The sequence below is a fragment of the Otolemur garnettii genome, unplaced genomic scaffold (genome assembly GCF_000181295.1).
Source record: "Otolemur garnettii isolate 467f Iridium unplaced genomic scaffold, OtoGar3 scaffold00039, whole genome shotgun sequence".
In the NCBI taxonomy this organism is placed as follows: Eukaryota; Metazoa; Chordata; class Mammalia; order Primates; family Galagidae; genus Otolemur; species Otolemur garnettii.
The window spans coordinates 2,890,619-2,904,681 of NW_003852434.1; the positions used below are offsets into that span (position 1 = coordinate 2,890,619).

The 14,063-nt window shown below is 41.4% G+C and overlaps 1 protein-coding gene across 1 annotated transcript in view; it reads left to right on the forward strand.

Moving 5' to 3' along the window:
* The first annotated feature begins 209 nt into the window (after positions 1–209).
* Positions 210–14,063, forward strand: part of SPARCL1 (SPARC like 1) — a 44,308-nt gene continuing 30,454 nt past the window's right edge. Inside the window, exon 1 of the mRNA XM_012805301.2 lies at positions 210–343. The gene's annotated coding sequence lies outside the window, so the exon portion shown is untranslated. The remainder of the gene's footprint in view (positions 344–14,063) is intronic.

Genomic DNA, 14,063 nt, shown 5'->3' on the forward strand with positions numbered 1-14,063 from the left:
GTTTGCGCTGCCTGTAAAGCTCCTCGTGCCCTCAGAGAGAGGCCAGCCTGCTACAGAAATCCAGGAATCTGCAACAAAAGCAATGACAATCTGAAATACTCCCTGGTGCCAACCTCCAAATTCTCGTCTGTCACTTCAGACCATGACTAGCTGACAGAGCAGCAGAATTTCAACTCCAATAGACTTGAATGTGCTTCTGGGCAAAGAAGCAGAGCTAACCAGGAAAGGGATTTAAAGAGTTTCTCTTGGGTATTTGTCAAACTTTTATTTCCTGGCTGTGTGCAAAGAGGGGATTCCACTTCAATTCTCTACTGAGGCTCTGGGTCCAGCCACTTACCTGAAGGTAAATAAAATTTAATGCATCTACTTTATTGTCTAATTGCATTGGTTGACTGATTTGCATGATCTGATGAAGCTGTCTAATATTTGTGCCGACATAATCCAAAGCCATTTATTTACAGAGAAACCTTTTGTATGATTTACAGAAAAGCTTCTTAGTAGGGAATTTTGCCATTTGTATTTGTGCTGCCTTTTTTCCTCCAGGATTAAATACCAAGTATGAATAAATGATGATGGTTTTCGTGAAGATCAAGGACAGAAATGTGGAACTGTAGTTAGCCCGAGGGGCACGCAGACCTTAGTGAAGCCTAAATCCTGAGATGTACCTTATAGAAATATTCTGCTTAAGTATAAAATAAACCATAAAGTAATTTTAAAAAAGAAAAATTTCCCAATGAAATAATGTGTACATTTCCCATGTTTAAGTTATCTAAAGTTCTTTAATCACTACTGTAGTCCCAGTCTGTATCTAACAATACTGTAGAAATAGAATTTTCAGCTTTTTCTAAAGGTAGGAAACTCTCTCTGATAGCACCTTCTTGTTTGATTATTTCTAAGTTAATGTGATTGTAATCCCTTTCCTGACTCCCTTTTGTGGCTTTACAACTAATTATACCTTTTCTCCTGCTATCGTTGTTAAGATGCACACACAAAAATGTATAATTTCTCTAATTCTCACTGGTGCCTTATTTAGAAAAGCAAAGGGGGAGGGGAATTAAAGAGCTAAAGAGACTATGATAACTTATATTAGAAGATATTATCACTTCGGACTCTGTCTTCTAAAATAACAGCCATGCAAGTCACGCTTATTCATTCCTCCCAGGTATTAGAGGTTATTCTGCAGGAGAAAACCACGCTTTCCACTGCAGGCAACACAGTTGAAACTGTACACCAAGAGGCCCTGCAGAAAGAGTATCTCTTTTGCACTGCCTTTAATCTGCAAAGAGGTTAAATATGTCACCTTGGCATTGTATCTGAGCTCTCCTCTGGCCCCGGGCCTAAGCACACTGAATAGAAACGTTCACTCAGTCCAACTCAGCAGAAATCTTTTCTTTTTTCAATTCTCCCCTTTTCTCGGGGATACCAGTTTTTGTCAGTTCACAGTTTACTTGGTTAAACCTTGGTGGTTATGACTATTGTTAACTATGATTTTTTTTTAAAGGCAGCCCTCTTTGGAAAGATCTAAGTTTACATTTCTGTTCATTCAACAAGATCTAGCAAAACAGCGCAGTCTATTCCATTCACTTATCATCCAATAAACCCATGCTGCTTTCCACATTTTGGGAAAGAATATGTACGTGTTATTCACGGATCTTGCCTTTTTCTGTCAGAGAATTTTTGTATGGTTATTGAGCAATCAGTGTACTGGAGTTTCCTTTCCAAGTCTTTTGAGATTTAATCCCAATAGCTTCTCATAGTGCAGTTTCACTTACCAACTAAGTAAAAATAATAAATAGTGATGACAGAAATGAAATGAATAGTGATGTGTCTGGACAACTCCAAAACATTATTCATTTCATTTCCTCTTGACTGGTATTTTTACTCAGTTGATTTGAACACTACTATTTTAGTTAAATTTATTACAATATCCAGAACATGTTAGAACCATGGTGGCACCTTTTTCCACCAAGAAGAACATGAACAACTTGTTGAAAGATTTGACGTGTGCTTTGCCCTCACGTATTACTCTAGAACCACCTTTAGGGGCAGTACCTATATCTCAGTAGGTAGGGCACCAGCCATGTTACACTAAGGCAGATAGGTTCAAACCCGGCCTGGGCCTGCTAAACAACAATGACAGCTGCAACAACAACAACAAAAAAAATAGCCGGACATTAGGGCAGGTGCCCATAGTCCCAGCTACTTGGGAGGCTGAGGCAAGAGAATTGCTTGAGCCCAAGAGTTTAAGGTTGTTGTGAGCTGTGATGCCACAGCACTCTACCAAGGGTGACAAAGTGAGACTCTGTCTCAAAAAAAAAAAAAAAAAAAAGAACTGCCTTCAGTGGCAGAGACCCCGACAGATCCAGGAGAATTTCTCTGGTCAGCCTAGCTGCCCAAGACATGCCCAACCAGGCCAGGGTCTGGTTCTTAGAGGGTTCACAGAGCTTGTGATGGTAGTACCACCCAGGGGCTAGCCTAGCTTTTGTGGTAAGAGTCAAAAAATGGACAAAACTCTGAAAGACAGAGTGTATGACCTTGACTGATTACTCCAAAGGTAGAGAGGCCATCTTATAAAGTGATTAAGACCATGGGCTCTGATTTATATCTGACCAGATAGAATTGGTTTCTTATAAGACAATATAGACCTGGTTTATATCCAAGCTTTACCACTAAACAGCTCTGTGATTTTGGGCAAAGAACTTAACATCTTTGTGTCTTTTCTTTTCTTTCTTTTTTTTTTTAATTGTTGGGGCTTCATTGAGGGTATGAGAAACCAGGTTACACCGTGTGTCTGAGTCTTTTCATTTGTGGAAATGGGATCATAAAATTAGTAGCTACCCAGAAATTTGTCATAAGAGTTAAGGGAAGATATAGCTTTCATATGAAAGCTATAACCAACTATAACCCAAGAAGAAGGGGAAAGTGGAGAGGAAGGGAAGAGGAGGGAGGAGGATGGGTGGAGGGACACAACTACCGTGCATTTTACAAGGGTACATGTTAAATTTACTAAGTGAAGAGTATATGTCTTAACACAGTAACTAAGAAAATGTGGTGAGGGCTATGTTAGCCAGTTTGATGAAAATATTTCAAATGGTATGTAAAACCAGCTCATTGTACCCCAAAATTGCATTAATGTACACAGCTATGATTTAAATTAAAAAATGAGTTAAGGGAAGAAAATTGCTATGCCTGATACATTAAAGCAATCAATCAATGATAGCTAATATGAAAGCCCTACCCTACCAACATGGAAACTCAGAAGAAAGGAATTGACTATAGATTTTCCCTTAAGGTTTCTTCCTATATTAATCTCATTGATGCACTTTGCTCCATTATAAAATGTCAGTGCCAGGTGTATCCCTCCGACTCAGCACAGCAGAGTGGAAAGAGCATGGGCTTTGGAGTCTAATGCACCCAGGCTGGAATTCGACTCTCCCTCCTACAAGCTGTGTAGTCACTTCATACGTCCAGGACTCAGTTTACCCATCTGTTAAGCAAAATGGAGATCATAGCTTACAAATAGGTGTTGCTGTACAAATCAAATGAGATGTTTATGAAGTGCCAAGGCAACACCTGGCAGTGTACTAGACATGCAGGGAATTTGACTCATTGCTTATAAGAAATCTCACATCCCAGCAAGGCATCTGTTAATGTACACAAGATGACTTTTCTGGTAGTAATGCTGGGGTCAGGAAGGAAATACTCTTGGAATTGTCTTTTTTGAAATCCAAAGAAATGTAAAAATAGATCTGACACTCCTCTTTCCCTCTGGGGGTGTGGTGTCCCAACACGAGGTATTTATTACTGCGGGTCTTTACTGCTTCATCAGTTAGCAGCTCACAATGGGGGAGTCAAACGAAACCCAAGAGCATGCTGTGTTTCAGCTTGCCATCACACAGAGGGAGAAGAAGGGCTGCTTTGCTCTCCACTCTGTTTTATTGGCCCACTTGGACAGGAAAGAAGGCCCCCAACATTTTTTCTTTCTTATAGTTTCTAAAGGCAAGAATAGGGCTTTTGACTTGCTCTAGGGGGTATTTTTTCCTCTCTAACTGAAATTCAAACGAAAGAGTTTTTTGGGTTGTTTTTTGTCTTTGCTTTTTGTTTTTGTAAACCTCTCCCCATGTTCCTAGCATTGAAATGTCAGCTGCTTTTTCTGGCTGCATGTAGCAGCAGCCTGTCGTCATAGCAATGAAAGGGTATAGAGAAACTCCAGCTTCATGGCCTGCTCTGGGAAATAACTCTTAGTCTGCTCAAAAAAATCCTTCTTTAGAAATGAAGTCTCCAGTCCTGGCTTTTTTCCTTCCTATTATGCAACCAATTTAAGTCCACCAACTTCAGTAGCTAAATGTTTCCTTTAAAGATTTAGTGAATAGGTGAAAAAAAATGAACAAGAGCTCTAAAACAGTGGCCATTTTACCATGGAGTGCAGGGGAAAAACTGAGAAGGCAAAGGAAGAGAAATAGAAATGGCCTCGCTTGATAACACACGCTGCACGCGCTGCAATAAACCCGGCTTCCAAGCTCCCAGCACCTCCCCATCCTCACCATGTGCTCTAGTGGAGCAGTGGTCTGGGAGAATTCCAGGGCAGGGTGCCTGGACCCCAATCCTGGGACTCACACTTTCTGGTTTCTTTAACCTTATGTACACTGTGCCTCTGTCTTCTCATCTGTAACGGTCCTGACATTGTCACGGGCATTGAATGGCATGGTGCATGTCAGGCGTTTATTACAGTGTCTAATGAACAGCCCGGGTAAAGGTCGGCTGCTAAATGCGAGCTCCCCAGTGTCCCCCACTTGTGACGTGGGGATTAACAGCTAATTCATAAGATTGTCGCACGATTAGCTAAGACCAAGAATGTACATGTTCAATAAGCAGTGGTTATTACGGGTAGCTACAACTCTGAAAGGAATGGCATTTTCGAACTTGGAATCCCCCAGAGAGTAAATTATAATGAATAGAGCCCTCACAAACATCATCACATAAATGTCAACCACTGAATTTCTAAAGAGAAAAAAATAAATAATTAGGATTTTTCACATTTATAAAGAGGAAAGAAGATACCTCATCTTACTAACACCAGCACCAAATGTGTTAAAACATCTTTTCACTAAAATGCTTTATGTTAATCTTTCTGTTTCAGTTTCTCCAGTGTTTTCCATACAATGGTATAAATAAGTAACATTTTTATATTAAATTTCAAACAACTAATGTATTCTGTGTTCTACACTGAGAAAAATGCTAGGGACTCAGGAGGGGGTAAAACTACCCAGGGGCTGTGAGCTCTGTAATTAGGGTGTGGTCATCAATCAAATCATCACATTAGGAAAACTGGGTAGGCCTGAACGTAAGCTGTCCCGGAAGACAAAGCCATCTTTATTTTTCTAATGAAAACATCCCCAACCAAAGATTTTGTCCAACCTAAATGTACAAATAGATAATATAGTGTAATGTATACTTAGGACATTTAAACTATTATTATACATACCCAATTAAAATGTTACTTCACTTTATGTTTTTAATGTATAAAACTGTCTTTTCTCTTCCTCAAATTTCACAAAACTGTTTCATTAAAACTCTTCACATGCATCTTTAACATCACGTACGTGACCACTGGATCCACTCTGTAATTATCTAATACAGAACGCATCATCGATCCTTAGGCAACTTGTTTATGACGAACTCTTTAAAAATTTGCTGATGCTACAAATGTAATCCCCAGGCTTGTGTCTCATTCTGCGCTGATGCTCTCCACATTTTAATTACTTACTGTATTGCTTTTTCCACTGCTCTTTAAAAGGCTTATTTAAAGCCACCTGAATCTTTTAAGTGTGGTTTTCTAAACCTTTATAATCCCAGCACTTGTAATAATGAAGTCATCCTTGAAGAGTAATGACTAAGTCTGTTTTAAATATCTTCATCTCCTTTTTCATCCATCCTGTCAAGGTGACCTTCCTAAGAACAAAAATAACCGTTGCTTGAGATCATTTCTGGTTATTTGCTTGCATGGTACTTTGTTGTTCAAAATGAAGAAATGGGGACAGTGGCCTTTAACGTGAGAGATTTTAGAAGCACTAGAATATAAGGCAAACCCCTCTTTTTATAGCATGATTTTGGGGGGCTAAAAATTCACTTTATATTTGAACACATATTGTATACAATTATATGCCTAGCTAAGTGTTGTAAGGGCAAAGCCTTTTTGTTCTGAGACTGTGGCAGACCTCCCTGCAAGGCCAACAATGGCTCTGCCTGAACGGAAGGCTGACTAGGGGGAGGGGTGCCTGTTTGGGGTGGTAGTGACCGGGAGGAGTGGGTGCTGGTAAGAGAATTCCAAGAGTGCGAGCATCTTGCACAAAGACTCTTTAGCAAGAGGGAAGAACTGAGGGGGGGTGGGGGCAGCTCCCCTGGGAGCAAGGGCAGAGCCACTCTCCTCGTGCTCTCCCCCTGAGTACTAAATGCATGTGTCCTCTGCTTGATACAGGTTCAATGTATATTTTTATGTCTCTGTGGCATTCTGGTTCATCTCAAGGCCTCCACAGGTATAAACTGTGTCTATCCCTAGCTTGGACCCACACCGTGGTAGGTTTAATTAAGAAGTGTGTCGGCAGTTGAAGGTCAGAGAGTGAGAAAAGTCTGTGTCGTTGTGTCTGAGGGTATCATATACCCTCCCAGGGCTGGGACATCTTGATGTCAGATGGTGACTCAGCAAAGAGCTCAAAATAGAAGAGCATCTTTTCCATCCTTCAGATGACTTTAATGTCAAGCCATAGAGCTCTCCCGGAGACTCATTAAAACTTTAAAAGCCCTAAAGCATCAGTGTTAACTCTGGATCAGGTAATAGCATGTATAATACGTCAGCCAAAATCTGACCAAGGGATTGGCCCACCCCTAACAAAGCCTCTGACTATCATGTAACGACAAGGAGCGGGAGAGTGTCCTGTTGGAATCTGATGATGAAGAACCTATAATAATCACTCTGTTTATTACACTTCCCAGAAAGGAAATTTTTTCATACTTATAATAATTACTAAAAATAGCAGCCCACAGGCTTCCTCCAATATAAGCAAATTCAACAGAAGATACCTGGCCTTATTTGGAAGCAGAGATGTACATACTCCAGGGAATGATATGTCGGTAATAAGAAGAAAAAGAAAGTAAGAGGGAAAACGGGGCATGCAAACCTGTCATTTTTCTAGGGCACATGATGAGTGTTTCTCAGTTCAACTTTTGACAAAAAGAAAAAACAGATCAAGTAGTCACCATCTGCCTTGAAACCCCAAAACAGTGAAGTAAGTTTCCTTGGTCTAGATGGGAAGGAGGAAGACTTATAAGTTTTGTTAAGGCTGCCAGACAAGCCAGCAACTGGAGGGAGGGTTCAGCTACCTGGAGGACTCAAGGTCATGGGAGGAATCTTTTAATCAGAAAGACTGTACCAGTAGCTACCAACGCTAAAATTTCTATGGAGTCAACGACATGGCCAATATAAAAAAGGAATTCTATTCCTCTTTCCAGAGGTATGGATGACTGCGTTCACAGAGTTCATTATTTAAGCAGCTTGTTAATGCAGAAGAAAAAAAAAAGGAAAGAGAAGAGAGATAAAGAGAGAAGAGATACCAAGAGGTAAAAAGCACCCAGGGGAGAAAGACAGTCCTGCTAGGCAGACTCAAGTGTCAAGGCGATATGCGGAACTTCACAAACAAAATGTCATCCTTTTACATTTAATGTTCTAAAAATCTATAGGAATGAACAGAAGTAAAACACATATATCTACTTTGATCTAACCTTACTCTAATCTAAATTTTGAAAAAATACTTACAGAAACTGAAATGGAACCAATTACAAAAAAGAAGGCAGAAAGAACCCCAGGACCCAAAATACATTCTGGTTGTTTAAATTCACTACTAAATCTAGATGGGGAATGAAGTTTCAGGGTGTGCCGAATTTTAGATACCCTCCCCTCCTCTAGGAAACACAGATTTCAGGATGAAGAGACAGAAGTGAGTCAGTGAGTTCCATTCAGAGGGTGTCCTGTGTCACCTACCAATTACCTATTACATACACCGCTTTCACCTTGACCTGAGGGACTGTGCACTGGTCTTGGAGGTCAGAGCTGGCATTGCACCAACAGAGCCTGGGGAAGTTGACACACACATGGCCCATTATGCCTGTGCCTTTCTGGCCATCTCTGCTGGCTTGGCTGGGCTACTTTTCCAACTAGAGGAAAGGATATTCAAGCCTCTTTTCTCCTTCTCCGGGGACAGAGTGTGTGGAGCTATGGAGAAATCTAATTAGAACTTCCTTTCATGGTGAAATCTAATTACAACCTCTCCCATGGTGAAAACCAAAAAATAAAGAAAAGCCAAACAGAAGGCCTCAAGCAAGAGCCTGTGTTCTGTCTTCCTTTAGGCGACTGTGCAGAAAGGTCACAGTGACCTGGGCTTGCCTTGCTTAGGAACAGAGGTCATAATCCATTACTCCTCCTTATTCAATGAAAAGAAAAAATATTTTCATATCTGATGTCAGGAGTTTGGGAGATTTTCTCTAAGATCCCTTAGTTAGCCAAAGTACATTTTAAGCCAACACCTGCTCCCTCCACACACGCACTTTTTTTTTTTTTTGTCTAGCAAGATGACTTTTCTTATTACACCTGGAATGCCACGTTAAACAAGAAAAAGACAGTGAGTTATTTAGGCCTATATCCTCCTGTGATCCGTTCCTGACATCTGTAATGCTACGGCCCTTTCAGCCAAACCGCAGGCTTGCAGATAGTGAGAAATTGTAGTGCTATTTGGAGAAGGGTCTGCCCTGCCCCAGAAGGGTCCCCACCCCCCTTCAAATTCCTAAAATCTTATGGAGATAAATGGAGACAGTTCTCAAAATAGTAATTTATAGAAATACATATTTTATAAGTACCCGGCACTAGTCTAAACTGCTGAAATAATAAAATTACTAAGCACATTCTATTCAAGTCTCTACCACTACTGCATAATCTCTGTATGTCACTGAACACATATAAAATACAAATTTACAGCTTATAAAGAAAAAATGAGCAAAGAGCTCTGAAAGCAAAACATTTTTAGGTTCAACCAGAGTTACCTAATCACCTACATCATATGATAGGGACTCAGTCAGAAAATATCCTGAGATTACAAAAATCAGAATAAGTCACCTTAATTATTAGTCACTAAAAACCTGTAACTGGTTTCAAGACGCCACATTTGGCTGAATGTTCTTCTTTCTCTCTTAGCTCATGGGAATCATTTTCAACTTTCAAGCCATTAAGTCAGTGGATTCTCCCAGCCTTTTTCTGAGCACCAAACAACTCTGAGCTAACTCTCTCTAAATCAGTGCAATAATCTGTTGGGACTCCGAGGAAACAAAATACGAATGCTGAACCCAAATGTCTTTCTTCCCTCTCTTTTTCTTCCCCGAACCCCAACTCCAACTAACAGTAGGTTTTAAGGACCTTAAAGTGGGGCACAAGTTAACCTCATTCTAAAATGAGGAAAACTTTTCAATTATTTCCTAAAATACAGAGAGAGGAGAGTACTAGAAGCTTTTGTTTTAAACTAGGACAACGTTTGGTTTAAACCTTGTTACTGGCAGTGAGTTTGTATTCAGCAGCGTTAGGGATAGGCATAGCGGTAGGGGAAGAGACACACCACCAACTCACAGAAAAAGCGCTGATTGATGTCTTCTTGTGATCTGAAACCAATTCAAAGTCATTAATTTCAAAACAAATGTTTCCTTATGATTTGAAAAATACTCTGGATTGGAGCACGTAAGGTTACAATAGCCTGAGATCTGGATGTTATTAGTGTCTTTTCTTTCTCATACCCCCAAAATCCAGCCCATGCTTACTCTGTGTTTGCTTCTTAGTTGTTTCATTTTTCTCAAATCCTACATTTTGGACGGCGGCCATAGTAGGGTGTGAGGTCTGATCCTGCCTAAAGGCGGCTGACTTGGCCCCCCTGCTTCCAGGCATCTTGGTAAAGGGGCCAAAAGCCCCAGGGACCCACAGTCTTTTCTCGAATGTAGGGCATATGTTTCAGCACTATGTAGCCAAAAATAGTTATCGTCCAAAAAAATTAACAACAGATTCCCTTGTACAGTATTATTCATCTAAAATATAACTTTGTTTCAATTTAGCTTATTAGACTACTCTTGATTGGGTAAATTTCTACATGTTCTGAGACTAACCATGCAAAAGCTGTATTTTTAGAACAAGGTTTAAAATGTCCAGTCAGACTGAGTGAGCTGGGCTTCTTTTGATGTGGGAAAGGACTAGAACAGAAGGACTAATTTATTCTCCAAAGTCCCAGATTAATTCCAGTGTCATAATATTCAAAGACTATATGGAAAGAGAAAAGGGTGAGTATTGTACCATGAAAAATGGCATTTTCCAACACAAAATGTTTCTCAAATTAGTTGCCCATATGTTCTTCTCAAGCACTTCCATTCTATAGCTTCTTCAAATCTTGTGACTCTATCAACAAAATCATCTTTGATTTTTATTTTATATTTAAATATCTTGGCTTTCTCCAAAGATGATGAAGATAGCTCAGTTCCATTTAAATATGTACATTACATATGTGTGTGTGTGTATTTCCTAGCTAAGGCAAGGCAACTCTAGAAAGCTTATCACAGGGCAGTGGCAGTCCTGAGAGTATGAGGCAGCTCTGTGGACAAGGGACCTGAAAATATTCACACTCATGAATTCTAAAGTTTGCATCAAGGGTTGTATTGGTCATGAACTCAGTGAGGAAATGATGGATCCAGACAGGAAGCTCAGATGTGGGAATCTGCAGAGAGGGTAATTAGAGTTATTTGCCACGGTACAGGCAGGGCATAGAGAAGCCAAGGAGCTGTGGGAACCAGTAAGGGTTGAGCTTATATATGTGAGGGAAGGAACATTTTCCGAACCCAGAGAGAAAATGCTAAGGGAAAGGGTCACCAAGAGGGGAGGTGACCTTCAGCAAAGGGACAGAGACACACGCAGGGAGCTGAGAAGTATATTTCCTGCCCTCCCCTCTTCCTTCCCTTAAATTCCTCCTAGCTGTGTTCTCCACTGACTGAACCCAACCACTGGGCAAGAGAACCTGTCGATACCTCGTGTGGGCCCAGCTGATGGCGAAAGGCAGAGACCTGGAGGGTGGATGAGGAGCCCAGGTGGAAAAACCAAGGGAAGGTGCTGGGGAAGATCTCTTCCCAGGGTGGGAGGGGAAGAGTTCACAGCAGTGGCCCAGCTGGGGACGAGCTGTGCCTTTTCCTTGCTCGAGGGAATCTTCCCAGAGCTTTCACTCTGAAGGCACAAATAAACCTCAGATTTCTGACCTATTTTCAAAGAACAACTCAAACTCCAGACATAAACTCCATTAGGGTTTATGACATCTGCTCCCTTCAGGGAAGGCAGGTAATGAGTAAGGAAGCACCACTGGGAAAAGGAATGGTTTCCCCTATTAAATGTGTTGGCCCTCACCAAGGTACATGAGAAGCTTGGGCCCTGTGCCGACCCCTGAAGGGACTTCTGCTTGGACAGAGTGGTTTCATTAGTGGGAAACAAGAACTAAACCCTCATCAAAGCACCGTTGTTCCCCAGAGGTTCCCAACACCATGAGAATGAGGCTACTTGGAAGTGTTCTTAGATATTATTTGCTGTTTTTCTTATTCCTGGAAGAGAACTCCTACCCTCAATGAATAATTCTTGGTCCATTCACAAAGCTGAAAGCACTTGAAATTCCTCTCCCAGCTAGGAGAATTTAACAACTGACTTACTCTGTTAACAAAAGGGAGACAATTGCCACTGAATCCTAAGAGGTTTTATTCTATCCCAGTAGTGTTGAACTAATAAGGGAAATTCAAGTAAGAGCAGTCAAAGGAGAAAGCCCCAAACCAGGCACTCAGGGAAAGACATCCCAGGGAGGTAGAGAATGAAATAAATGAAGGGGTAAACAGAAGAGTTAAAGGCAGAAAGAAAACAGAAGTAATCCGTCTGATCATTTCAGGGACCAGACCGAAAGTGGTGAATTGTCATGCTACTCACAGCGGGAGGCAAATCACTCCAGTCTTATTAGCTCCTATCACACCCCCAAACTGCAGGCCTTCAGGTAAGCCAGGCTTAGGGGTGGATTCAGGCTTTGTGAAGCCGGGAGTTTACACAACTGTGTGGGACCTTCTTCTTCAAAAACAGAAAACCTGAAATCAGTAAGGAACTTTGTATGAAGCCTGGACGAGAGAGGCGACCCTAAAACCCACACCTCCTCTTGTGTAGCACAACCACTCCGGTCATACTCAAATGTCTGTACCCCAAAGAATATGCAAAAAAGTGGGAGGGGAAGATGAAGAAATGTGAATATGAGAAAATCTGGCATTCGCGGAGAAGGAGAAAATAAAAGGATAGACGCTATAGTGGAAGTGGAGCACAGAAAATTCAATAGGGCCAGAATAATTTTTCCTGCAACACCATGGGGCAGAGATCAGTGGAGACTTTCTGAAGGGCTGGAAAATGTCTGAGGAAAAGAGGAGAGAGCTTCTTTTCTTCCATCCTGTGTGGAGCTGGAGCTCTGGGGTCTGGGGTGAGGCACAGAGAGATTAGGGAGTGGGGCAATAAGCTGAGGAACTCTGACAGGCGTGAGGAGGAGGTCGCCCCGAGAAGCCTGTGGGGAGCCTCTAAATGTAATTAGTATCCCTCAATTACACGGTATGGAAGGGGAGGAGTGTGCTCACGTCCTCAGTCAGGACTGGACACAGGGGCAAAGAGAGCTGATCGGGAAGCTCTCCTGGGATGAACCCTCCTGTAAAGTGGGGGTCGGGTCACAGGCGGGAATGCAGGGGTGCTGTGTAGGGGAAGCACCTAGCCCAGTGTCTGCCTATAGGAAAATCTCAGACAAACATAAGCCATTGTATTAGCTACTACTAAGCAGTCAATGATAAAAATGCACATTTCCAATAAAATAATTATTTCATTAATATAAGTAATTCTAGTACCAATGGATATACTTGAGTGCTGTTCCATGCAAAAATATTTAATGATTACTGCAATTCCATACTGCTACCTACAAACTTAGGGACTTAAAACAACTCTTTCAGAATGGCTCAGGATTTTGTGGGACAGAATTTGGGCAGGTCACTCAGAGGCATTCAGCAGGTGGCTGATCTGGTCTGCAATGGCCAAGATGTTTCCACTCACAAGCTCTGTACGTTTGCAAGGACAGGTGGAAGACAGGCAGGGACCACTGACCAGTGTCTTCTGTGGCATGAAGTCTCTTACAAATTGTCTCAGGACTCCCAAGATGGGTTTTTCAAGAAATCCGGGTAAAAACTCCAAGCCATCTTATGACCTCCTAGCCTCAGAAGTCCCCAAACATCACTTCCTCCTCAATCAATACCTCAAGAGAGTCACTGGAGCCAGGCCACATTCAGGGAGAGAAGAACAGACTCCACCTCTCAATGGGAGGAACAGCAAAGAATTTACAGCCATCTCATCACATTACATATCGAATGAGAAATTAAAAAATTACAGAAAGACAGCAACTCATGGGAGTTAGAATAGAGCAGACCTTTGTTGAGTGTTTGGTTCTTGGCGGGAGACCTATTTCTACGACGCCCAGCGATTCATCTGGATAATTGTTTTATTAGTACATGGGCCAGCCAATAGAAACACTCTAAGCATTTGAAATTCCAAATGCTGGATTTTCCCAGAAAGGCCACATCTATGAAATGCAGTCCAGCCATCATCTTTTAAAATTCAGGATGAAGTTCTCTCAAAAGTGGGATAATGAGACACCCTGACAAAATAAATTTTTAGTAAAAAGTTTTTAAAAAGTTTTTAAAGAGAGAGAGAGAGAGAGAGACCCTGCTCTTAACAGAAGGAAAAGGCTCTCTTTGAGTTTCCCCCGTCAGCCCTCACCTTTAACCTCTCCACATCCATGAAAAGAAACATGAGGATGAAGGAAAGTAATAATATAAGGACTCTTAAGTAACGGGATGAAGCAAAGTCTCAGTGAATTGTTGATTATCAGGGTTAGTAAGCCATTTTCTGCCTGATGAGTGTTTCAAAGAAAAGA